Source organism: Equus asinus, chromosome 3, assembly GCF_041296235.1.
Source record: "Equus asinus isolate D_3611 breed Donkey chromosome 3, EquAss-T2T_v2, whole genome shotgun sequence".
Lineage (NCBI taxonomy): Eukaryota > Metazoa > Chordata > Mammalia > Perissodactyla > Equidae > Equus > Equus asinus.
The window spans coordinates 125,178,626-125,205,249 of record NC_091792.1 but is presented as its reverse complement, the minus strand read 5'-3'; positions in this window follow the sequence as shown (position 1 = coordinate 125,205,249).

The window sequence follows — 26,624 nt, the reverse complement described above, 5'->3', positions numbered from 1 at the left end:
CTTAGAAAGAAAATTATATTATATGGCAATATGTTTCCCAAGCACATGTGGATCTCTGGATCAATAGTTAACATACTAAGTCTTTTATTTTTTTCTCATGAATATTATTTAGTGCATTTCAAATTGTTGCCTTGAACCTGTGGATCCAATCGTTTGTGATGAATTCAAATTAGTTGAGATAATTGCTTTCTCAGGGCAAGATGTCAGAGTAATTAAGTTCCCACACCCACACTACTATCAAGCAACGTGACACAGTATTCAAATACATTTAAGAAGGCCAAAGGACTGATTCTGGCAAACTTCCACCTATACCCTTTATCACAGGGAGCTAGACTTTAACTTCATGATTAAAGGACATTTCACTTTCTTTTAACTTTAACTTTTGCTCTCTGTCTCACCTCTGTATTCCAAATGCTTTGCATAGTGACTAGCATAATAAAGATTCAAAAAATTACTTGTTAATCAGTAAAAATGAGTGAGTAACGAGTAACGTAACCAAAAGTGTGATTGAATGAGGACTTAATCACTAATTGAAGAAAAACAGAAGCTGCATTGGAAAATAACACATGGTGAGGAAGGATTGTGAAGCCCTTTCAGAAATCTGCTACTGAAAATCCCTTAGGCAGAACAAGAGATTTAACGTAAAAGAAGTCAAGGAAAAGATTGTCGCATCGGAATCATCCTAAATAAAGGGGAAGATTCTGTATTGTTTATTGAACCTCAGATAGAGGGTCCAGCCATTTGATTTGATAATTAAATGACCTGACATGGAGATATCTAGGTTACAGTGACCTGGATTAATGTATCACTCATTATCTATTATTCTACCTGTCCACCTGTAATCTATCCAGGTTTCACATATATAAAAATATTTGAAGAAAGAAAACAAAATTATATGATGTTTATTTCTGGGAGGTGAGATTATGGTTATTATTTTTTCCATTATATTATTGAGTGTTTTCTAAAGTATAAAGATTAAAGTGCATTGCTTCATAATCATAAAAAGTGCTCATGATTTTCTCAGATAAAAGAAATCAATAACTGTTACATTTAGAAAATGGGATTATTTTTACGATGTAGACAAAGGTAGGCATATGCTGTGGGGATAAACAATCCCCAGGATAGCTGGCAGAAGAATGATCAGAAGCCTACAAAATTAGACTAAGATGTCACATTATATTTTGTTGTTATTCATGAACCAACAGTGACGTATTTTTCAAGCTAAAAACACAAATATGTTCTAAGGTGAGTATACTGTATGGAAAAAGAGAGTGAGATATGAACGACAGGACTAGTCGTATGCATACACAGTTCACAAGTGGCGTTTGGTATGGAGAGAGAAGTTTAGAACAAGCCTTATTCAACCACTATTTCACTGGTTTAAATATTTCAACCCATGTTCATGCCTCACATGAGAGGAGCAGTTTAGCTGAGTATGTCTGGTTCCGGGTCATTTACAAGGTTGCAACAGAGGTGTTGTCTGGGGCTACAGTTTCTGAAGACTTGGTTTGGGCTGAAGAATCCACTCCAATCTCACGCACCTGGATGTTGGCAGGAAGCCTCAGTTACTCTTCATGTGAACCTTTCCATAAGGCCAATAGCAACATGGCAACTGGATTCCCTAGAGCTGGTGATCTAACAGAGAAAGAGAGAGTGCATGCAACAGAAACAGATGCCACAATGTCTTTTATAACCTTATCTTGGAAGTGACATACCATCACTTCTGCAAAATCCTACTGGTCACACAGACCCACCCTGATACATGGGGGAAGGGATCACACAAGGTCTGAAATACAAGAGACAGAGATCACTGGGAGTGTCTTGGAGGCTGGCTACCTCACTGCTTAAGTGTTTGCACCCTCTGTCCCTGCTTATGTCAAAAACCAGAGGTAACTTAAAATGTTAAGTGTGTCTTATCTTATGATTTTGTGGGACTGATAAGACTCATTTCAGGATGAGAAGTTCTGGATGTAAGGTCACTTGGTGTCCTATAGTCAGCCATGCTCTCTCTATCAGGAAAAAGTAGCAGGTCAGGAGCTGTTTTTCAAAAGCACTGAATTTTCTGCAGCAGATGTAATGGACTTGCTTCAGAACTTTGATGTTCTGGGTTATGATTCTCCCATGACTCTTGTCTCGTAGTCCATATAATATCTTTTCTCACCACTGATAACACCAAAACCAAAGGATCTGACAAATTCAATGGTCCAAGGAACAGAGCGGCTTGCATCCCAGCCTAGACCTGCTGCAAAGCAAATTCCTGCTCTAGGCAACACTCACAGCTGTTAGCCCTTTGTAACACCATTGTATGGGCCAGGGGCCCCTACAACTTGTCCTCTAGATATTTTATGGCTGTGATCTTTTCCGCCACTATATTTTTAGAGGAGAGGTAGACAACTTGTCTCTTTAGTCACAGGCTTCCAGATTAAAAGAAAGATATTTGGAAGCTGCAATTAAAGAACAAAACCTGAGGAACTACATCTGCACGTGAACCTGAGGAGATTCTAGACTTTGACCTGATTCCACAATGTGATGGAACTTTCGTAGTCTATGAGAATAGACAAATCATTTTGCACATGAGGAAGAACATGAGTCATCTTCGGGGACTGAGGGCAGACTGTAGGGGTCAGGCTCCAACATGGCCCTCTATGATCCCTGCTTCCTGGTTTTAATCCCTTTGTATAGTCTCTTGTTACATTAAATAGGCTGACCTTTGTAACCACTAGGATATTGTATAAACGGCAGCGTGACTTCTGAGGCTAGATCATAAAAGACACTGTTGTTTTCATCTTGCCCTCTTGAAGCTGAGAGCTCCTGCCAACAGTCAGAGAGGAACTGAGGCCTTATGCCAACAACCACATGAGTGACTCATCTTGGTAGCACATCCTTCAGCCCCTGTAAAACCTTCAGATGACAGTTGTTCTGGCTGACAGCCCAGTGGCAACGTTTTGAGAGATCCTGAGACATAACTACGCAACTGAGGAACTCCTGAATTCCTGATCCACGGAAACCTAATAATAAATGTTTGTTGTTTAAAGTTGCTAAGTTCATTAAACATCAACAGTTAACTGATACAACCACCTAAACCTAGCCTGGAAAGAAAACCAGTAGACTTTACATTCAGAGGAACCATCTGTAATTTTTGGCAGCATATCTAATTGGGAGATCCAGAGTTCAGCAAAACTCACTGTACATCAATATATATTGATCAAAGACTCTCCCAATAGGTTTATAGCTTATCTGATCTACTGCCATTATAGATGTTAATTAAATCAGAACTAGAACTGGAATCATTTTTTTTTTGAGAGATTTTTTTCCCCATGAAATAGAGAGAGGCAATAAATTTCCTTTTTACACAACAGAGTTTCTAGGGATTAGTCACAAAGAACAAGTTGAATTTTAAAGTTTCCCTTTTTTCAAGACAGAGAAAATGAAAGCCAACTCTCAAACAGATCGATGGGAATGCTATGGTATGATATGATATACGACTATAAGGCAAAAAATTTTAACCATATTAATAATGAACGTCTATATATGTATATACTAGCCACACCATGTATGCTACAGAAACACTGTTACTTCTTGCCCAGAATTCTCAGATGGTAAGTAGTTTGGAGACAGACAATTATGCAGATTCCCCCATACTGGAGGGAATACTGCTACAAGCTGGGATTGAGAGTCACTAGTTCTTAGAATCTTTATTCATAATTTTTATGTAGACAGATATCTGAATGCTAGCTCAAAATCTGCAAAATTCCTTTGAAGGCTAATTCTGCCCAAAGTACCTTAGATTTTTTTCTTTTCTTCCTTATAGAATGACACAGACCTTACCAAAATGACTTTTTGTTTGTTTATTTGAAGACAAAAGAAGTCATACAACTAAAATTCAGTTTAAAGTAACTTGGGGAGGATTAGGGATTTTTAAATAAGCAGTTTATCACCAAGCCCAGAAAATAGTGGAGACTCATCTGTTTCTTGCTTATGTGTGTACAACTAAAAGGTAAAGTTTTCTCTTCTTGCCCTCATTTTCAGTTGAAGCAACAAAGCCTAGAAAAGAACATGTATTGCCTGAATCCTCTACATTCCAAAATGATGAGCTAGCCCACCTATGTGGGGCAAACCCATCCACTACTAGCTCACACTGAGGGTCTCAGAAGGCTGTAGTTAAAAGGGAGGAATTCCTTTGGAGAGGGTTGTTGGTTGGACTGTGATCTTCTGCCTATCCAACATGGGGGAGTGAAGAGGCGTACTTTCTTCTGAATTTAAGTTAGTACAAAAATGGGCTTCACGATGACCACTTACTTAGCCTGTCATGTGTCGTCTAACACATTTTGAATGCACCAGGCATGAGAAATATAAATGCTAAGAGCTGCAGGCTTGGTGGAAGAGTGAAGGAGTGCATCTGCTGGGAGCCGGCTGTGCTTCCTTCCTCTGATGAAAGGTGCCGATTTCCCTAGTATACTCTGTGTGTCACAGGAGTCATATCGGGGCCTTTTGAAATTAACTCCAACCACAGGCAATTCATGCCTTGCATAAGAGGACCTCAGTGATAAGATGCTAGTTTTAGGTTATTATGTGCATTAGTGAGTGTGGAGGGGGAGAGGAGGAGTTAAACGGCCAGCCAGAGAAGAGGCACTGACCATTGACTTGCCAAGGAAACTGAAAGCAGAGACATCTAGAGAGGCTTCCTCTGAGGAAACCATAAAATCTGCCAATTAAAAAAATAAACTAAGAGATCAATATTAAGATTCCGCCATACCTAGAGGACATCTGAGGCAGAGTATTTTGCACTCATTGATTAAGACTTTTCCTTCATTTACGTCTTCTCTGTATCCTCAATTCCAATCCTGGAGATGTAAGATACTGCCTAGGAACGGGGAAGGAGTAGGAGATAACCAAGAAGGATAATCGCAAAGTCAACCACAGCCCCTGTCCCCGCTGTGGGCTTCACGGCCGAAAGGAATCTGAAACTGGCCAAGGGGGAAAAGCTTCAATGTTAAATGAAGTTGAGTGTTGAGATGACTGAGCTGGTCTGGATATTTCCATTTTATCATCGAAAAGTGAAAAAAAAGTCCTGGGATTGCCTTTATAACCAAATGTCAGGGATGAAATAGTGCACTGAGTAGGGCTGAAAATATATGTAGAAAAATAAAGTTATTTTCTGATTCTACTTTATTGAGTATTCTTATTACACAGAAAAAGAAATCTTAGGCAGTACCGGGCACATAGTAGGTGCTCAAAAAGCATAGCTCTTCGTATTAGATATTATTCTTACCTCACATCTTTTTGCATATGCAATTTCAACATGTAAACAAACAAAATCTACTTTCACTTTTTTGCCAAGGATGATACAGATATTGGCATAAAAATGACCATGGCAAAATGTGGCTGTTTTACACACACTAAACCGCATCTTTCTTCTTTAAATGTACTCTTGTGCAGAAGGAAAAGTGAATTTTTTTGGTTTGGATTTGTTTCATAAAGTGGGCATTAACCTTCTTATGGGGTGAAGAAGATATAATTTGTCAGAAAAGTTGTTGTTTAGATATTTTGTTTACGTACAGTAAATACAATGCAACAGAATGCAGGATACATACAATTTTGTAGGTGTTGAGGAGTCTGACTCCCAGTCAAAATCCTGTGTGTCGTCTTTCAGTCCTCACTACAGGCAATGGCACGGCACTGCCTGTCAGGCCTCTTGGGGAAAGCTGCCTTCCACACCCTGAACTTGGCACGTGGCTGGTGCATTCCAGTCTCTGGAGGGAGTTTCAGTCAAGGACTCAGGTCCTCTGACACCAGCCAAGCTCAAGCTCATTAGTATATTTGCATCTCTAGCCTTGGCATCTTCATCCTGAGGCCTCCTTACCAGGGGGCCTTGGCTAAGGCACTTTTCTCCACTCTGACTCACTGCTTTTCTACTGCTAGCCCCTCCCCCTCTCCATCCTCCGACTCCCCTGGTCCATTAAAAGACAAGCATCTTTGTTCAGCAGCCCTCAGCAGTGAGATTTCACCCACCTGTGCTGCATGTCACCTCACCCTTTCCCCTTAGCATTCTGTGGGGGGAAATGGAACACTGGGGAGCCCATAGTCCCAGTAAATGAATAGAGTCTGGATTGTTACTTTCAGTTTAGCTCATTGTCCTAATTAACCACCTCCACACCCTGCAAGCTCAACATATATAGCTTTCATTGGATTCTCAAAGGAGACTCTTTCCAAAAATGTTATTGTATCCTGCTTGGTGAGTCTCAATCCATCTAGGAGCTTAGCTTTGAAACTAAGAATAAGAATGGTTTTGATTAAGGCTTTCTCAACAGTGATGAAATATGTTTTTCAAGATATTTTTTGAAAGAGTCAAGGAAGCCACTGACATAATGAAGCTTGTTAAGAAGCAGAAATAAGCAAAGCTATATTTTATATAGTAGAGAATGTGTACAAAGCTCAGCACTCTAAGCAATACATTTTTTACCTCACTTAAGTGATAAAACAGACCTATGAGCTAAGTACTATTATTCTTCCCATTGTATAAATTAAAAAAAAAAAAAAACAGAAGCAAAGAGTGAGTAAGGAATTTTAACAATTTTATACAACCAGTAAGAGTTTTGATTCCAAAGTTTGCTTTCTTAACCACACTATCGCCTCCTGTAGAAAGTGGAAATAGAACTTTCCTCACTCTTAGAAAATTTTTCATGTTATAAGACCTACCTTACCTGGGATATAAATTTGTCTTATAATTTACTTTGGCAGACAGAGCATAACAAAAGCTGATGTAGGTCCAAGTATTCCTTACAGCTATTGTTTCCTTAATTACCACCCACTCAACTGTCTCCGATCCCGTAAGCTTTTACCCACTTTTCTGCTACATCTAATCATCAGCTTCAAAATCTCTGTACATTTTCGTTAAGCCTGTCGTGTTCTCTAGGATAGTGGGTCACTTTTCTTGCTCATTACATCTGATGATTTGTTTTTCTGATACCAAATAATATTGTATACCGTACAAAATAGAAATTACCTTGAGAATCACAGAACACCGTATTTCCATTCCCATATCCTGCTGCAGCCAGGTGGTAATCTTGAAAGTCACCAACAAATAGATGTACACTATGAATCATCACTTTTTGAAAGTGGCCCATTTTCTGCTATATTCCATTACTCTCCTTTTTCCCAATAATTTTTAAAATTGTAGAAATATTAGACACATGACTGCAAATATAAACCACCAATAACTGCAGAAAGAAGAGGTGTCTTGGTTTAATATATAAGCCTGGGCAGTGGAGTCAGATAATGGTGCTAATCCTAACTCCAGCCCCGAATAACTGCATGACTTTGGCAAAGGTATTTACTTCTCTGAGTCTCAGTCTCTTCACTGTGAAAGGAGGATTACTCTCACTTTGCAGTTATTTTGAAAAAATCTAGATAATTTATCAAAAATGCCTGGTTCACTGCTTTATTTTTGACAGCTGGGCTTGTATTAAGAGCTTTATACCTTTTTATCTGATATGATTTAATCTTCACAAGAATATTATGAGGTAGACATTGGGGGAGGAGGTATCTTTCCCATTTTTTCATTTTCTGAAGGAAGGCATATCCATACTCTTATTTCTGATGTTTTTGTTGAGAACTGTGCTGTGGACTGAATTGTACGCCCCCGGAAATTCATATGTTGAAGTCTTAACCCCTAACGTGATTGTATTTGGAGGTGGGGTTTTGGTGAGGTAATTAAGGTTAGATGAGTTCATGAGGCTGGGGCCCTCATGACAGGATTAGTAGCTTTATAAGAAGAGAAAGAGAGAAAGATTGCTCTTTCTCTCTGCCACTGAGGATACAGTGAGAAGGTGGCCATCTGGAAATCAGAAAGAAGGCCTTCACCAGTGCTGATCTGCTAGCACCTTGAATGTGGACTTCCACAGCTTGACCTTAGCCTCCAGAACTGTGAGAAATAAATGTCTGTTGTTTAAGCCATTTGGTCTATAACATTTTGTTATAGCAGCCTGAGTTGACCAGCACAAACTGAGATGCAATATCTTATACGTCATTATCATTTAAAATAATTATCATTATCTGATTGTACAAGTTTACTCCAGCAATTGAATTTTACTCGTCAAATTCTACGTATTTTTCAGCATCTCCATCAAATAACCATTTCCTTTTTCTCTCATGAGTTGATCTTTCTTAGTAATGACATTTAAAAATAATCCTCTTACTCTTTCTTCTCTTCTCCAAAAAGCCATTGTGTCCTTGAGGACAGGGACCATCTCTTTGCAACTTTTAATCTTGTGTAACCTATAGCAGAAGATCAGTAAATACTTGATTGAACAAATATACTAAAGTATATTCCATACATATTATACTATTTGATTGTTAATAAGGAGGAGCATATATTATTTGTTTTATTTGAAAAAATCTCAAAAGAAAACACTTTACGTAGTATGAGCTCATTTATATACAGAGAAAGAGAGAGAACGAGGTGTATATATATACCCATATCAATATCTATGTATCTAACTATATCTAGATATATAGTCAGAGATATGGATACACTAAAATGTCAAAGATAGCACCCTGAGTATAAGATTGTGGATGAATTTTTCTCATAAATATTTATGTATATGTTTATTTTTTCGAAATCTACTACTTTTTATAATAAAACTACTAAAGGTCTGATTATTTTTTGAAAAACATTAATAGTTACTATTTCAATGAAGCTATAAAAGAATAATTAGACTCAAAATTTCACTCCTATGAAGTGATAATCCAGATGGAGTGTCAGATCAACTGCAACATTCAGTAACACTTTCTAAATCAAGTTTGTTTTAGTCTTTTTTATCAAGTTCAGTAGATATGAAAACTAAATGAAACACATTGAGGAGTTTTAAGACACTTTGAGTTTTTGTCTACCTATAAAATTGTAATTAATCTCTTATCATGTTCTACTTTTTGGAAAATAAAGGAGAGATAAGTAACTTTTTTATCTAGGCCAAGCTTTAGGTGAGAAGAGGCAAAAGCACACCTGTTATTTGAGAATTTCTTCTAGAGAGCACAGTTTGAGATCAATACCACCAGATATTAGTTTAAATTATTGAGTCCTTTTATAAAGTTTATTCTCTATAGGTATATAATTCTGAAAATGCATAATTTAAAATCTTAGCCAATTAATTCAAAGAAAAATTAAGGCATTCTAAAAGGAATTCAATAATTAGTACACATATTCTGTTTTCATTATACAATGTGATTTTAAAGACTATATAAACAAATATGAATACTAAAGTATTTGCCGCCCCTTGTGAGAATAATTTAAATTAGCAATTCAATTAAGGGATACAATATAGTATTTTGGATAAGAATACAGAATCTAACTAGGTCTCTTTAACGAATATGAAGTCGACCACTTGACTATGCGGCATCGAAAACGTTTTTTCTGGTCAATTTTTTTGGTTGTTTGTTTCATTGAACAAGTTATTTAATTTTTCTCTAACTTAGTTTCCTCATCTGTGAAGTGAGATGACAATGAAACTTACCTCAGGAGTTAGTTTAAATGACTAATGAATTTGAACGTGAAAGCAGTTAGAATAGTGTCTGGCATATAATATGACCTATATACATATCCCCTGTTTTTACTATCATCAGTCCATTACTGTTTAACAAAATTTGGCATTAAAAAATCTTATCTTTCTCCATTTTTCTTATTTTTATGCTTGATTCTGAATCTTTATGCTAATAATGCCAGAAATGTCCTGTTCTGGTCATTTTCTTTGGTGCTTTGCCATGGATTTGTGTCAGTATATGATTCATGCATGTGCTGCGGAAATGAGGCTTATGATACACTTAGTTTGTCAACCTCTTTTGAATCTTATCAATTCCTCTGTTTTTAAATATTGATACTTGAAATTGGTGGCTGGCTGTTTGGTCAAAACTATCCATACGTTTACTTTTCTACTGGTTCCAAATGAACTACAGCCTTAAAGGAGACAAAGACAGCTTAAAATCTCATTTCATGATGATTCTCTTCACACTTCTTCAATGTGGTAAGGAATATTAAAAAGTTTTCTCTTACAACATTTCCCAGTACTTTTCTCTCTTCTTACCGATGTGCAATTTATTCAGCTGTTCTGCTTTATCAAAGCATTCTATAGCATTAAATAATTTTGGATGGCAGGACAGAGGGACCATAAATGGATCCATATACACACAAACATATCCAGCCTTGAAGATTAGTCTTCTCTGAACATGAAATTCACTTTTCCACATCATTCTTCTGAGATGTGCTGACCCTTCATACATTCCTTGCTGACTTTCTTCCCAACAACAATACTCATTTTATAAGATCACATGATGTTTCAACTTCTCTAATGAAGACTTTCTATTTCTCCAGATATTTTAGTTGCCTTTTTTATTCCTGCACTCAAGGTTTTTGGCCCATGACCTTATTTGAACACACAAATATTTTGTATACTTAACTACTCAGTCTTACCCAAGTACACATGTTGAATTATACACATTCTTATCCTCTACTGGCTCTGTGAGTGTCAGAGTATTCGACAATAGTTTACTAAGATTCTGGAAGTTTGGTTGGAGAGATTGAACACAGGAGTTTGACCAGACTAGCTTTACTTTTGCAATTGCTTTTTGCTCATTCTGTGGAATAAGAGTTGACTTGACTCATCGACAGGCCCAGTGCTCATTTGAATGGTTCACCGGTGTTAGCTCAGTTTTTACAAGGCCTCTCAACTCTGACTGCAGACTGTGTTTGGTCATCATCTCTCCTTCAGGACTTCTCATCTCCAGCCTCCCCCAGATAAATTCCTCTCAAGATATATCCCATTTTCTCTCCTCTCTTTCAGCCCAGATGATGCATGTCTATTTTCCAGGGAGTCTGAAGCAGTGTTATAATTTCTCCTTTCTGTGAATTCTTTGTCAAAGCCCTGATTCACTTAGGCATTCCTTTCCCATACTGAGGGGCCAAAACTGGAAGTAAAATACAAACAAATTAGAAGTGAATATTGCACTTATTGTTCTTTTTAGGATACTCTATCAAAATGTTAATTTTTTTCAATGAATAATGGATAACTATGAATAATTAGAAAAGGGTCAAATAGATGAAAAATGAGAAAAAAGTTCAATGACTAATATTACAAAGTATTAATTGCTGTGCAATCATTTGTGTATCTATAATTATGCCTATACTGTGAACTCCTTCTGGTCAGAAATTGTATCTTATTTACATAGCACAACTAGCATAATGCCTGGCTGACTCAGAGAAGACACAAGAATACCTACATTCAATAAATTTAATCTGCATTTCTCTAACTTTACACTAAATATATATTCATTCTTTGATTTGAACTTGAAGACATTTTTTAAACTTTTTCAAAAAATAAAGCAGAGCTGAAATCTGTATGTAATAGCTTACCTTGTAGCCTTATGATTCAAAGACAAGGGACATCTCCATCAAATTCTATAAGAAATGGAGCTCAGTAGAAAAGATGTTGCATGCTGTCCTCTCCTGTATTTTCGGGCAGCCAAAAGCTTTAATTAGTGGAACATTTTGGCAACTGTTCTTTTCCATGATACTTTTCTTTGTGCTGTCTGATTGCTTTGTCCTCTCATGCTTAGCTGACAATGAAATGGTCATTGTGTTCACAGACACAGAGGTCCCAGTTCTCCCATTTGGGACTTCCTCTGCCCATAATTTATTCATCATTTGTCTTCCTTTTTGTTCTTTCTCTTTCTCTCTCTGTCTATCATCTGTCCATTTATATATCTATCTACGCTCACACACACACATCCTATTATGTGTATATATACACACAATATATACACATATATATACACACACACCCTATTGGTTCTGTTTATCTAGAGAGCGGTAATACAGGAATAAAATGAGTCTTGTGATGTAGAAAAATAATTACATTTAAACAATGTTGTGCATTTTTTTTTAAGATTGGCACCTAAGCTAACATCTGTTGCCAATCTTTTTTCCTTTTTCTTCTCCCCAGAATGCCCCAGTATATAGTTGTATATTCTAGTTCTAAGTCCTTCTGGTTGTGCTATGTAGGAAGCCACTTCAGCATGGCCTGATGAGTGGTGCCATGTCTGCACCCAGGATCTGAACTGGCAAAACCCTGGGCTGCTGAAGTAGAGCCTGCGAACTTAATCACTCGGCCATGGGACTGGCCACCAATGTTATGTATTTTGATTGATCTCTCAGCAATTCTGGAGTTATAGGATCTTGGAATTGGAGAGGAACTTTGAGCTAATTTAGTCTAAATCTCCACCTATACATTGTAATAAAGTATAATAACAAGGGCCAAATGATTCATATGTATTATGTGTAAACTTCACAACAGCACAAAATAATATTATCCAATTCTATATACGAGGAGATGAGTTTCAGAGAAGGAAATACTTATCCAAGATGACCTGGGTGGTGGTTGCTGAGACAGTATTTGAATTCAATACTGTTTGGATCCAAAGACCATTCACTTTCTACTAGGTTAGATGGCTTTTCTTTAATGCAACTCCCAAATGCTTGGACATTTTTGGTGATGCACAGGCAATTAAATGGCAACAGTATATTTTTGTGAATATTTTTCTTGGAAAACTCTTCCTTATTTTGAGTGTGATCTTGCCAGGTATTTTGCCCTTTGTAGTTATATTTTTACTTCAGCTCTTCAAACACTTGAAGCTAGCTACTTGACCCAAAGTATTTTATTCTTTTTTTTAATGTTTTGTCATAAGAAACAATGTCCAGATTCCTTGTCCTCTGATCTTTACTGATGTTCTTTATCCAGTTGTCCATTGATCTGTGGCTGCTTATTTCTAGGACCAGTGTTAAGAAGGAAGGTGTTGCAACTGGGCTGTGTATAGATTGGGGAAAGATGCTTAGAGGTTTCCACTGCTTGGCTTGAAGAAAATTAAGAATAATAAAAATGATAATAATAAAAAAAATGAGGAAAATGGGAAAAATACTGTGCGTAGGCATTTGCATTTTATTAAAAAGGAGGAATTTATTGACTAGAGGATGACTAGGAGAATTTAACATGTATGACCATGTTATAACAATAATTTAAAATAAATAAGATAATGAAATTATAAAATGTACTTATTATTTTCAATTCAAGCCAAATTTTTACTTTAATGTCTTACATAAAAAGAAAATAAGTATTTTATATGATTTTTCTGGGTTTTTTATGATCAATTTTATTGAGTTATATATACATATGATAAATTGCGTATCTTGTGGTACAAAGTTGGATAAACGTGTATGCTAGTATTGTGACCACCTCAATCAAGATAAAAAGCAGAAAGTTGTCTCATGCCTCTCTGCAGTCAATCTCACCCATCTCTCTGCCCTTGGTAACTATTAATTTGATTTCTATCACTATAGATTAGTTTTGGCAGTTCTAAATATCCACATAAATGGAACCAGATAGTATGTACTCTTCTGTGTCTGTCTCCGTTCAGTCAGTGTAACGTATGTGAAATTCACTCATGTTGTACATATAACTAGGTTATTCCTTCTTATCACTGAGCACTATTCCTTTGTATGAACTGCCTACAATCTGTTTATCTATTCACCTGTTGATGGAATTTGAGTTGATTGCAGTTTTAGAATATTGAAGACAAAATTGTTATAGATATTCAGGTACAAGATTTTTTGTGGACATATGTTTGTGTCTTAGGTAGATACCTGGCTGTGAATGGCTGATTTCTTTCAATAATATCTTATACTTTTCATTGTATAGATCTTTCATCTCCTTGGTTAAATTTATTCCTAGATATTTTAGTCATTTTGTTGTGATTATAAATGGGATTGTATTCTTGAGTTCTCTTTCTGTAAGTTCATTATTGGAATATAGAAATGCAAATGATTTTTGTGGGTTTATTTTGTATCTGGCAATTTTGCTGTAGTTGTTAATCATCTCTAAGACTTTTCTGATGAATTCTTTAGGGTTTTCTATATATAGAATCTTGTCATCTACAAACAGAGAGAGTTTCACATCTTCCTTGACAATTTGGATACCTTTTATTTCTTTTTCTTGCCTAACTGCTGTGGCCTAAACCTCCAGTACTATGTTGAATAAGAGTGGCAGGAGTGGGCACCCTCGTCTTGTTCCTGTCCTCAGAGGGATGGCTTTGAGTTTTTCTCCATTGAGTATGATGTTGGCTGTGGGTTTGTCATATATGGTCTTTATTATGTTGAGGTACTTTCTTTCCATACCTATTTTATTGGGGGCTTTTATCATAAATGGATATTGGATCTTGTCAAATGCTTTCTCTGCATCTATTGAGATGGCCATGTGGTTTTTATTCCTCATTTTGTTAATGTGGTTTTCCACATTGATTGATTTACAGATGTTGGACCATCCCTGCATCCCTGGTATAAATCCCACTTGATCACAGGGTATGATCCTTTTAATATATTGCTGTTTTGGATAAAGTGTTCTGTATGTATCTATTAAGTCCATCTGGTCTAGTTTTTCATTGTATTCCACTGTTTCCTTCTTGACTTTCTGTCTGGATGATGTATCTATTGATGTAAATAGGATGTTGAGGTCCCCTATTATTATTGTGTTGCTGTTAATTTCTCCCTTTAGGTCTATTAATTGTTGTTTCATGTATTTTGGTGCTCCTGTGTTAGATGTATTTGTATTTATAAGTTTTATGTCCTCTTGGTGGAGTGTCCCTTTTAACATTATATACTGCCCCTCTTTGTCTTTTACTGCTTTTTTTATCTTGAAGTCTACTTTGTCTGATATAAGTATGGCAACACCTGCTTTCATTTGTTTGCCATTAGCTTGGAGTGTCATCGTCCATTCATTTACTCTGAGCCTGTGTTTGTCTTTAGAGCTGAGATGTGTTTCTTGGAGGCAGCATATTGTTGAGCCTTGTTTTTTAATCCATCTAGCCAGTCTGTCTTTTAATTAGAGAATTCAATTCATTTGCATTTAGAGTGATTATTGATATATAAGGGCATAATACTCCCATTTTATCTCTTGTTTTCTGGTTACTCTGTATTTCCCTTGTTTTTCATTCCATGTATTCCAAATGCCATTTCAGTTTGGTGATTGTCTACGATGGTTTTCTCAGTTTTCTCTTTATTCATCATTTGTGTCTCTTTTCTCATTTTTTGTCTAGTAGTTAGCATGAAGTTTTATAAAAGGAGAGCCTAAGAAAACAGTTTACTCTGCCATGATGCTGACATCATTCTTCTATTTTATTTTTGTAATGGATTTATCAGGCTTCAGCATCAGGCTTATGCTGACTTCACAATGAGTTTGAGAATGTTTTCTCCTCTGTTTTACATAAGAGATTGTATAAAAGTTTACCTAAAATTTTCTCTAAATTTTCTTTCCATACTTATCAGTAAAAATATCTGCTCCATATGTATTCCTCATGGAGAGGTTTTATTTTTTTTCCTTTAAGTAAAATTTCTTTCTTTCTTTTCTTTTCTTTTTTTTTTTTTTTTTTGCGGGGAAAGATTTGCCCTGAGCTAACAGCTGTTGCCAATCTTCTTTTTTTCTCTCTCCCCAAAGCCCCACCTAGTACATGGTTGTATATCCTAGTTATGAGTGGTTCTAGTTCTTCTATGTGAGCTGCTGAGACAGCATGGTAACTGCCAGACAGGTGGTGTGGTTTCACCACCGTGAAGCAAACCCGTGCTGCCAAAGCAGTGAGTGTCGAACTTTAACCACTAGGTCATCAGGACTGGCTCAAAAAAATTCTATTTCTTTAACAGGTATGTGAATGTTAAGTTTTAAAATGTGCTCTTCATGCTTGCTAAATGTGTTTTTTTAAATAAATTTGTCCATTTCAACTAAGCTGTTGAACATATTTATAAATTGTTCATTGTAATCCCTTAATTTCCATAGCATCTGTGGTGATCATTCCTATTTCATTTCTGATATTGGTAATACATAGGAATTTTTCCCTCTTTTTTTCCTGATTGTAATCTGTAGGGATTTATCAACTTTATTGACTTTTTTCAGAAAAAAACAACTTTGGCTTATAAAATTTTTGTAACTCTGTTTATCTCATTGGTTTCTGCACCTCTCATATGTAGTGTCTATAAACATCACATAAATCAATCTGGTTGATAGTATTGATTAGATGTTCTATAGCCTTACTGGATTTTTTTGACTTGTTTTATTACTTACTCTGAAAAGAATGTTAAAATTTATCACTATGATTTTAAGTTTTTCTCTTTTTCCCTTTATTTTTTCCATTTTTTTCCTATTTTGAAGCTTTTGTCAAATTATGTCTTCCCGATGGGTTGATGTATTTAGCATTATAATATATTACTTTCTATTTCTCAAAGTCTATCTTTTAATCACTTTCCTATAGTCACAAGGACTTCCATGTATCTTTTACTTACATTTTATCTTCTCATTTTTTTAACTTTATTCTATCCTTGCTTTTACATTTTAAGCTATAAATGACAAAGACTCTCTTCTTGACCAAACTTTATGTGGGACCATTTGAGCCCTTTTCTTGACTAGGCCTCAACTTTGGTGGCTACCCTGACCAGTTTTAGCAAAGAATTCTGCTAAGTCAGTTTAAGAAAAATCCTCCCACCCTTAATATCTAATCAAGTTCCTCATCCTCACCATTGATGTCTAAGTCTTTGACCTGCCTTTAGCAATAATCCTGTTAAGCCAGTTTATCAAGAGTCTTCCTACCTTTGATACTCTTCTTAGCAATTTTCCTTCCATTGACCCCTTAACTCTGCTCATTAGCTGTAAATCCTCAGCTACCTTTCTGTATTTAGAGTTGAACACAGTTCTCCACTGAAGTCTCTCCCGGTTCCGCAACAGTTCAAATAAAACCTGTTTTATCATTTTCACCAAGTGTCTGGTAAAATATTTTTCTTTTATACTTCTTGTAGAAATTTTATGAAAGGGATTTGCTTTTATGTCCAGTCTGATACTGTTGGCCTTTTAATCAGACAATTTAGTCCATTTGTAATGTAATTATTGTTATAATTACATCCTACCTTTAGTTTGTTCTACTTTTGTTTCTCAGTTGCTACTTTCTGGACTTTTCTTTAGTTAATTCTTTTTTCCTTCAGTATTCAGTTGTATTCTCTGTATTGGCCTTTTAATCTCTATCTATCCTATCTATCTATCTGCCAATCTATCCATCTATCTATTGTCTATCTCTTTACCTGATCACTCTAGGTATTACATGATGCATTCTTAACTTGTTAGAATTGACTTAGAATTAATAATGTACCATTTTATCCCAAATCCTACTTTACTTAAGAAATCACACTTCTTATTTCTCACTTTATATTAATATCTTCACATGTATAGCACTTACAAGACCACAATTCCATTTCCCCTCACACTCTTCTTTCTAGTATAGTCATATAGTGTTTTTGAATATGTTATAAGCCTCATTTTATAATGCTATTACTTCTTATTTAAAAATTATCTTTTAAGGAAATTTATAAGGAAAAGCATCCAAGTTTGATTAAAATCAAATTCTAGTTATTAAGTACTTAAAAGAATCTAGAAGCACATTTTTCTACACAAACTAGTTACAAAGTTCAAAAGTATTTCTTATGCATTTGCCTTAAGATTCAGTTTTTAACTTTGTAAAACACATCCAAGAGACAGCACTTCTCTATTGTCGTCTGTGTTTAGTTTATTTTTATTCTGTTTTGGTTAAATGACAACAGAAAAAGATTTTCTAGCATTCTCGTTCATTTGTTTACCTTTGTATAAAGCTCTGATTGCCAGTTCCTCAGATAACAAGCAACAAAGCAGAATTCTTTAATGCATTAAATTTCTTTAAACCTAAGGCTAGATCTCAAAAACACCTTGATTGCTTTCATATCCTTATGGCTAGCAGATTGACAGCTGCACATTTGGCATGTTTTGTTTTTTGAATTTCATTGCAGATTTATTTAGCAATGTACAATAAATTTTGTAAACTTGCACCAAGTTTACGAATAAAGAACTGTCTAAAACAAACTTTAAAAAAATTCACCCACTTATATACCAGTGCCTTTCTTTTCTTTCTTAGATCTGATATTTCATTTTATATCCTTTCTTCAGAATTTCTTGTAGCGAAGTTCTGCTGGTTACTAATTTTCTTACTTACCTGATAACATCTTTATTTAAAAATCATTTTTATAGGATATTTTTATTGGGTATAGAATTCTGGGTGGGTTTTTTTTCTTTCAGCACTTTAAAGATGTCTTATCATGGTATTCTGATCTTCCGAATTTCTAATGGGAAGCTTATATATTGTGTCTTTTTACTCTGGTTGCTTTCAAGATTTTCTTTGTATCATTGGTTTTAAGCAGTATGTAAAAGACGTATCTATGTGTGGCATTATTTTTATTTATCTTTTTTGGGGGTTTGTTGAGGTTCTTGGATCATTAAATATTCTCATACAGGTGGGAAATTCTTACTGTCTGTAAGTGGGACATCAGATTTCAATTATTTTGTTAAAGTTGAAATTTTCTATTCTTGTTTTCTAGCAATAATTATCTCCAGCATAACTCTAGTTATCACGGTGAATATTTACATTATTTAAAAAGCAATAATTTGAACCATGTAGGTTTGAAATTAGTTTAATTCCAAGAGAAAGCAAGAGAAAGACAAATGATCTTCAGGAATGGATTAGGATTCATTCCTCCTCTGGGTTCCCAGAGCCTCTTGTGCTTAAATTGGTCACAGCATTTATGTGGAAATATTACATTCTTTACAGTTGTCTCTCTGCCAAATTCCACAGCAAAATAGTTACAGTGAGGAGCTATGACTTTGTCCTTATTGTTTATCGTCTATAGAATGAAAGAGGACATTAGGCATTCAATAACATGTTGATTGAATAAATAAATGAATGAATAGGATGTCATAGCTCTCTAACTCAGAACTCTAAAACCTAAGGCTGTGCCACTACAAATGTGGGAAAATAAATTCTAGCCAGATATATGAACTCTGTCTCAAGAAAGTCCTTTATATTTTACCTTTCTGTCAAGGGTGCTATATATACCCCCTCAATTGTTGCTTACCAATTTTGAGAATATTTTGTCTTTCTTTTCTGATTTAGCTCTGTGCATAAGAAATAACCTATTATCAGACTACTTATTCTTGCTATTAAAGTAGAAAATAGGTAGGCTTTTGTAATTGTTCTCAAGATCCATTCTCTGTGGCTCTGAAAAGCAGTAAGTGGCACTGTCAACAAGTGGTTTGTGGGCAAAGGTGTCTCTAAGCCCCCAAGTTATTAGTATTCTACACCATTTTCTTTTTAAACTCACAAAAATCTTATTCTCATAAAATGTTTTGGGACTATATCTTCAAGAAACATACCCTAGCTTAGCCATATCTCCAACCACATTGTTATGCTAAAGCCTTCCCTACTCTGCCCCACCCCGCCCAGCCAAATAAAGCAATAAATAAATGCTGGAGCAGCCTCTGGCAGAAAGTGAGTCACTTTGTCTGCCCAAATTCCTAAGATACTACTATGACTCTTTCTCCCCCTACCAGAATCATTTTCTGAACCCCTGGGGAGGAGATTGGGAAACATCAGTATGAAATATGATTGATGCCTGAAGTCTAATTTAGTAGTTCAAAATTTTGACTAAACTTATTTTTTTAATAGAAGTACACTAAATTACCATATAACAAAGTAATAATAAATAAGTGACTATTTTCTAAAGGGATATGTAATTATCAACGTGGCCTGACGAGCAGTGCCATGATGCATTTTGAACTTTAATATAGCCCAGGATCCAAATCTATGAAGCCCTGGGCCGCTGAAGTCAGGTGCACGAACCTAACCACTCGGCCACTGGGCCGGCCTCTATTATAGGCTTTATTGATGCTATTAATTTTATAAGAGTTTTGAGATACAGCTAGTGACAGCAATGATGAAGAGCACTTTAGATTTATATAATTCTTTTAACTCTACAAGGCACATTTACATGCAATTTTCATTTTCTTCAATGGTGGATGCCAAGTCTTATTCATCTTTGTAACTGGTCTAGTGGCCTAGTAAGTTGACTGCCACGTTGTAGACTTACAGTAAATGTGTGAGAAAACTACTCGCAGAAATCTTGTCAGATAGGGAAGACAAATGTCATTATACTGATTAGATAAAACAGGCAAGTGAAAACAGAAATATTTAATTGATTTACACAAGACCACACTATTTGTTAATGGCGGAGTTCATAGGTTCTATCTCCTAGCCTGAGGTGCTTACAATATAATAGAATTTGCCTTTCTTGTTGATAGAATTTTGTGCAAAAATAGAACTATAGATAAAGTATATGTTGTTATTCAGCATTTCTTCTTGATTTTTTTAAAGGAAATATAATGTAATTTTGGTCCTAGTTCTATCAATGTTAATACTAAATATGTAGCAGTAAAGTGAATGCATGCTTTAAAATGTACCCAGATTTTGTTTTAATCAGGAGTGATAAGATGACAGACAGAGATACCTGCCTTGAAAGAAGAGTTTATCACTTAACAATTTCCAAAAAAAGGGAGTCACATCATGCCACGAAGAATTGTGTGTGGAAGCACCTGGGTTGATCAGAAGGCAGATAGTGCCAGGAAAAAGAAGGGCCGGATTCTTCATAGTGGTTTTCACTGGAAGGAATGGGTGGGGCAGGGTAGATAGCTGAGTGAGCTTAAGATGAGATAGGTTGAATAATTTCGGTGAGCTCAACTATAGGGTGGTGTCTGGTTGTCTGGTACCTGACCCTGGGGTGATTGAGGGGTGGGAGGGGTGGTTGGGGTGGAGGAAATATTGATGCGGTATGTGAAAGTTTGATAAAAGAAGTAGTTGGTGTTATGAACTCTGGTTGGTTGGTTTGCATATCAAAGTCATGCTTTCAGGTAAGTTGTTTGCTATTCAGGAATTAGCTAACTGTGGGAAGGACAGTGCCTCTCTGGGTTTACAAAGCTCCAAGATGCCAAAGAATTATAAAGGACAGAAAAAAACAATCACGTGAACAATGCATGTATGCAAAATACATTCTCTACCTTCTCAGTTTACTTAGAAAATTGAAGATGGTCTTTCTCTCACATAGAACTCTTTAGATCTGTCTTGATGAATACAATAAATGGCACAAACGAAATGATATTAGTTTCCAAGCATTGCCACAATAAAGTACCACAAACCAGATGGCTTAAAAGAACAGAAATTTATTGTCTCACAGTTCTGGAGGCTAAAAGTTCAAAATCAAGGTGTCGACAGGGCAGTGCTCCCTTTGAAACCCGTAGGCGTATATCCTTCCTTGTCTCTTCTTAGCCTCTTGTGGTTTGCCAGCAATCCTGGGCTTGTTGGATTGCAGTTGCAATACTTCAGTCTCTGCCATCATTGTCACTTAGTGTTCTCCCCTCAGCTGTGTCTGTGTCTCTTCTCTTCTCTTAAGGACACCAGTCATGTTGGATTAAGGGCCCATCTACTCCAGTATGACTTCGTCTTAATTAATAAACCTGTTTCCAAATAAAATCACATTCTAAGGTACTAAGGGGTGGGGGTAGAACTTCAACATTTCTTTTTGGTGGACACAGTTCAGTCCATAATAGGCAGTATTCATTTTTTTTTTTCCTTTTTACTGTTACAGAAAAATAATTTAAATTGCAAATCATATTTTCTACTGTACAATGGGTGCCTTCTCAAAATAACACCAATAGCCATCTGTGATTTATGAAAGAACATAAATTAAGGTTACATTGAAGTATCAGAATATAATTGGGGTGGACACGGAATTTTTAAACAAATTGCTTTTCTACCCAACGCCTTTATTTAATTCTTTTACTTTAATGTAAAGCTACATACCTCCAATATTAGAAAGGAATTTAGTATAACTGTAGTAACTAATGTTAAAATTTCTTTTGAAAACCATCATTTAGCAGTATGGAGACATTGTTGGTTTTCCTAACACAAGATTTAATGTGGATGGCATACTCAGTAAATTGCTATAACATATACATAGCTTTTAATGTGGTGACAATAGCCTTCAAGGTATGAAGACAAATAAGCAACTGATATATAAGAAGGAAGCTCCACTCAGAAAGAGACAATAAATGAGTGCTTCTGCCCTTTTACATGAGTTTAGGAATGAAATCTCCTCTCTCTTCTCTGTCCAGCAATATGTAAATGGAATTTTAGTCTACAGCAGAAATGAGGTTAAGTGATTTGCCCAATATTCCATAGCATGATTCTGTCAAAGTTTCTAATTTCCTTACTAGGATTGACTTTATAATAATCCTTCCAGTATTCTACTTTCCTGCCAAACTTCTCATAAATCAGCTGGGATATATTTCCTTTAAGATAAATGTATGTAAGTATGGACTGATCTCCTTAAATGCCAACTAGGGACTTTAGATCAATAATCTTTGGAATTTCATTGAGTACCTATCAACTGAATGAAACGTTCTTTGTTCTTTGATTACTCTGAATTATAATCTCTGATGCAAGTTAACATGAAATTATAATCATCCAAATGCAATTTTGTACCTTTTAAATTCTTAACAAAATAGGGCTTTTTAAACCAAACTGCTTATAACAGCTGTTGTTTACGTCTTTGGTGAGGTGAGGGAATAAGAAGAAAGAGTCAAGACAGTCCCCTGGCAGAGTCCTTATGTTTATGAGGTATGAGCCTCTTTTATTAGAGTTTCAAAGGACATCACTGCTACAGTGACATGTCAGAAATCTGGAAGTTTCTGATTCCTAATGAGTGAATTTTGAAAATTAGCACATTAAAGTAATATGTTATTTTATTAAAGTATGTTTATATTGTAATTAAAATTGTTTAAAACTAAGCTCTGGAGTCAGACTGGCTGAATCGGATCCCCAAATCCACCACTTTTTAGCAGCACGAACTTGGGCTAAATTAGACATGCTTTTTAAGTTCACTAAATATTTAATCTTTTTATCAGTCTTCTTGAAGTATAATTTGCATACAGTAAAATTCAATCTTTTTAGATGTGCATTTTGATGAGTTTTGACAAGTCCATAAGTTCTGTATCCTCTATTATTATCAAGATATGCAATAATTCCTTCACCCCAGATATTTTCTTCGTGAAAGTTTCCATTCATTTAAAATTCAAAAAATTGCAAGCTGACTTTACAGTGACAAAAAGCAATACAGTGGTAGCATGGAGACGGAATGTGGTGGTAGTGGTAGGAGGGTGGTTTATTTGCATAAGGGAATAAAAAAACTTTTGGGGTGTTGAAGCCCAGGGCAGGCCGCTCCAAAATATCCCACAATGGCATATTGCTTATTTTGAATTAAAGTTACTTGAGAAACGGCTGGTGCAGAAAGGACACTCTGACCATCCTTTGTCTCCCTGAAACAGGAACTAAGTCTCCCATGTGATGGATGCCTTCCCTGTGCCTGAAGGCTGAGAGAGACATTCTTGTCACTAAAGCTAGGGAATTCAAGGCTGAGAAGCCTGTATAGACAAAACCTGTTCTTTTGTACTAATTTACTACCTCAAGACTAAACTCTGTTTAAATTCCTCTTTTATTATATACCTCAAATCTAAGTTTCTTTGTCTTGTCATTCCGCACAAATTTACTGTTTCCTTGTATAAAAGGTATATATATTGCCTGCTTTGTTCACTCTCTAAACATCACTTTCATGATTCTCCCGTGCACATGTAATTAAATTGGTTTTTTCTCCTGTTAATTTGATCTTGTGTAAAGTTATTATTAGTCCTGCCACCAGAACACAAGAGTAGAAGGGGGAATTTCTCCCTTCCCCAGTAGGGGCGATGGATATACATATCTCGTATATATATCTTGATTGGGGTGATGGCTTCATAGATATATGCATGTGTCAACATTTATCAAAATGTACACTTTAAACATATGTGATTTATTATGCATAAATTCTGCCTCACTAAAACTGTTTTTGAGAAAGACTTAGATAAATGAGCATGCTATAAGGGATATACTCCATATGGCTAGAAAACCCACAACCTACCTATGTTCCAGACTAAGGCCAAAGCTTTAAGGAATTAGTTTCTGAGTGGGACTTGAGCAAAATTGAGAAATTCAGTGGTAGCTATCCTCTCTAAGCCAATGATGATGGTAAGAGGTTTAATACAGACTGAGTTCAGCTACCTCATGGTTATGGGGATGATAGAATCTAGAAATTATGGAGGCAAAGTGGTGGCAGTTAATTATCAGAAGAAAGATAAGTATAATGAGAGACAAGGGTGAGTAGCAGCTAGGAAGTTCTAACTCACAAAGACATATGGAAATAGTTAAAAGAAAATGGTATCTTCAGAGGCAAGATAGATAGGCAGCCAGCAAGGGTGGTGCCATATCTATCAAATCAAAAGAAAGTAAGAAAGGATGATTAGGAGGCTGAAGGCTCCTGTCTCCAAAAGTCACAATCTATTGCCTAGTTTCCAGAATGGGCTGATTTTCTGATCCAAAACCTATCAACTGGAAGAAAATTCATGTGCCCAGAAAGAAATACTCTACAATTCCATCACAATGTTTATAATAATGGATTTCCAACCTACAGCCATTTAGTTAGCTAAGCATACAAGGGCGCAAAGAGACAACACCATTTCAAAGACTGTTAGACTGTTTACATTAATATCTTGGACCCAAGGCATAGTTGTGTTCTCCCTGTTAGAATTATAGGGAGTTATAGAGTTAGGAGCATATAGGAACAGGTAAATGGAGTCCTGTGCAAAGTCTGGCATGCTGTACATACACTGGCACACCCACTGGTTATTTTTTTCCCATTTAGGAAGGTGTAATAGAAAAGAAAATACTTGGTACTTCACAGAAATCCCACTTCGGTTCATTTGCTGGTGAATTAAGAGCTACTATAGTTAGACAGCCTAAATGGAAGCCTCTAAATTCTACTCACTCTTCTGGATAAAGTAAATTTTAAATATCAAATAAAATCCCTGAGTAAACGGCAGAGATTACTGCCATTTGTGAAGATGTACAGGGTGTGAATGAGTGATACTGACTGCCATCATATCCCACTTAATTTACAGTCTGGTCCCCTCCAAACCAAGATAGATCTGGAGATGATGGTGGAGTACTACAAACTTAGTGAACTATTTCTTGTAAAGGAGATTATCACAGCCTAAGGTACGCTGTATTGTCTTACGTCTCTGTCAGGAGGGAGGCTCAGAAACAGTTCAAATTCATAAGTGATAGAAAATCACATTTATTTACAGCCTGTCCTGGGACCATGTTAACCGTACAACCTCTGTCGTAGCTTAAGTAAAAAGGACTTGGACCACCTGATTTTTCCACAGAACATCACATTAGTCCAGTGTCTCCATGATATCATGCCATTTGAACTGGATGAGCAAGAGGCATGGGATATTAACATTACAAATATTCAAAGACGTATTACATTAATGAAGATTTTGATGCCCGGTAGTCTGGGGTTTGTGAAAACATTTCCCTCTAAAATAAAGGATAAATTATTTCATCTCACTTCTCTCTCAACTAAAAAGGAAATGCAATGTCTAGTAGGCTTTTTCAAGCTTTTACACAGCACATCCACATCTGGAAATACAGCTCCAGCTCATTTACTGGGTGCCATAGAAAGCTTCTTGCTCTTTGTAGAGCTCAGATTGGAAAAAGTGTTGTGTAGCAGCTCCACACTCTGGTGCAAGCAATTCTGACTCCTGCCTTATGACACCAGAAAGACCCTACAGTATTAGAGATACATGTGGCAGGAAAAGTTGTCACGTGGATTTTTTTGGAAACCCCAATAGGAGAATCAAAATGTAGACTTCTAAGGTGCTAGAGCATACTCATGCCATTTATATCATAGAATTACACATAATTAAAAAAAAAAAGTCTGTCTTTCTGCTGGGCACTGGTGGAGATAGAATCCTGATCAGGGGACATAAAATAACCATGTACCCCAAATTTTCCGTCATGCACTGAGTTTTGTCAGATCCACCAAGCCATAAGTTAAGGTGGCTCTAGGAACAATACATTATAAAAATGGAATTCATAAATCTAGGATCAGGGATGAGCAGAGCCAAAAGTCACAGCAAGCTACACACAGAGATGGCTCAGATTTCCATGTCATTCACCACTTGGCTATGAATGTTTTGTGTTTGAGGTCCCCTATGATCAGCTGAGGAAGGAGGAAAAGTTCAAGTTCTATTCACAGATCACTGGCTTAGATGTTGGAACAAGCTGAAAAATGCATTGCAGCCTCATTCAGGTGTATCCGTGAAAGAGACAGTTAAGGGGACATTCTCCCAATGGAGTATCTTCAGACAGAATTTTTGGGCATCCACTTTGGGGAAAAAGAAAAGTGGTCAAAATTACTATTCATGGACAGCAGTGAGCAGCTTGGCTAGTTGGACAACAGGAGAGAGACTGGATAATTGGACAGAGATCAGGGGTGGAGTTATACCAATGGACCTATTGTAGTGGGAATGAAATGTAAAGATTCGTGTCTTACATGCTAACCTCCACCAGACAGCATCCACAATAGAAGCACTAAATAACCAATAAGACAGAATGAACTTGCCAATTAACATCATCCAGCTCTCACTGGCCACCGCAATGCTAACACAATGGGTTTATGATGCTGTCATGGTAGACATAGAGGTTACACATAATTTCAACAGTTTCGGCTTATACTCATTAACAATTGATCTAGG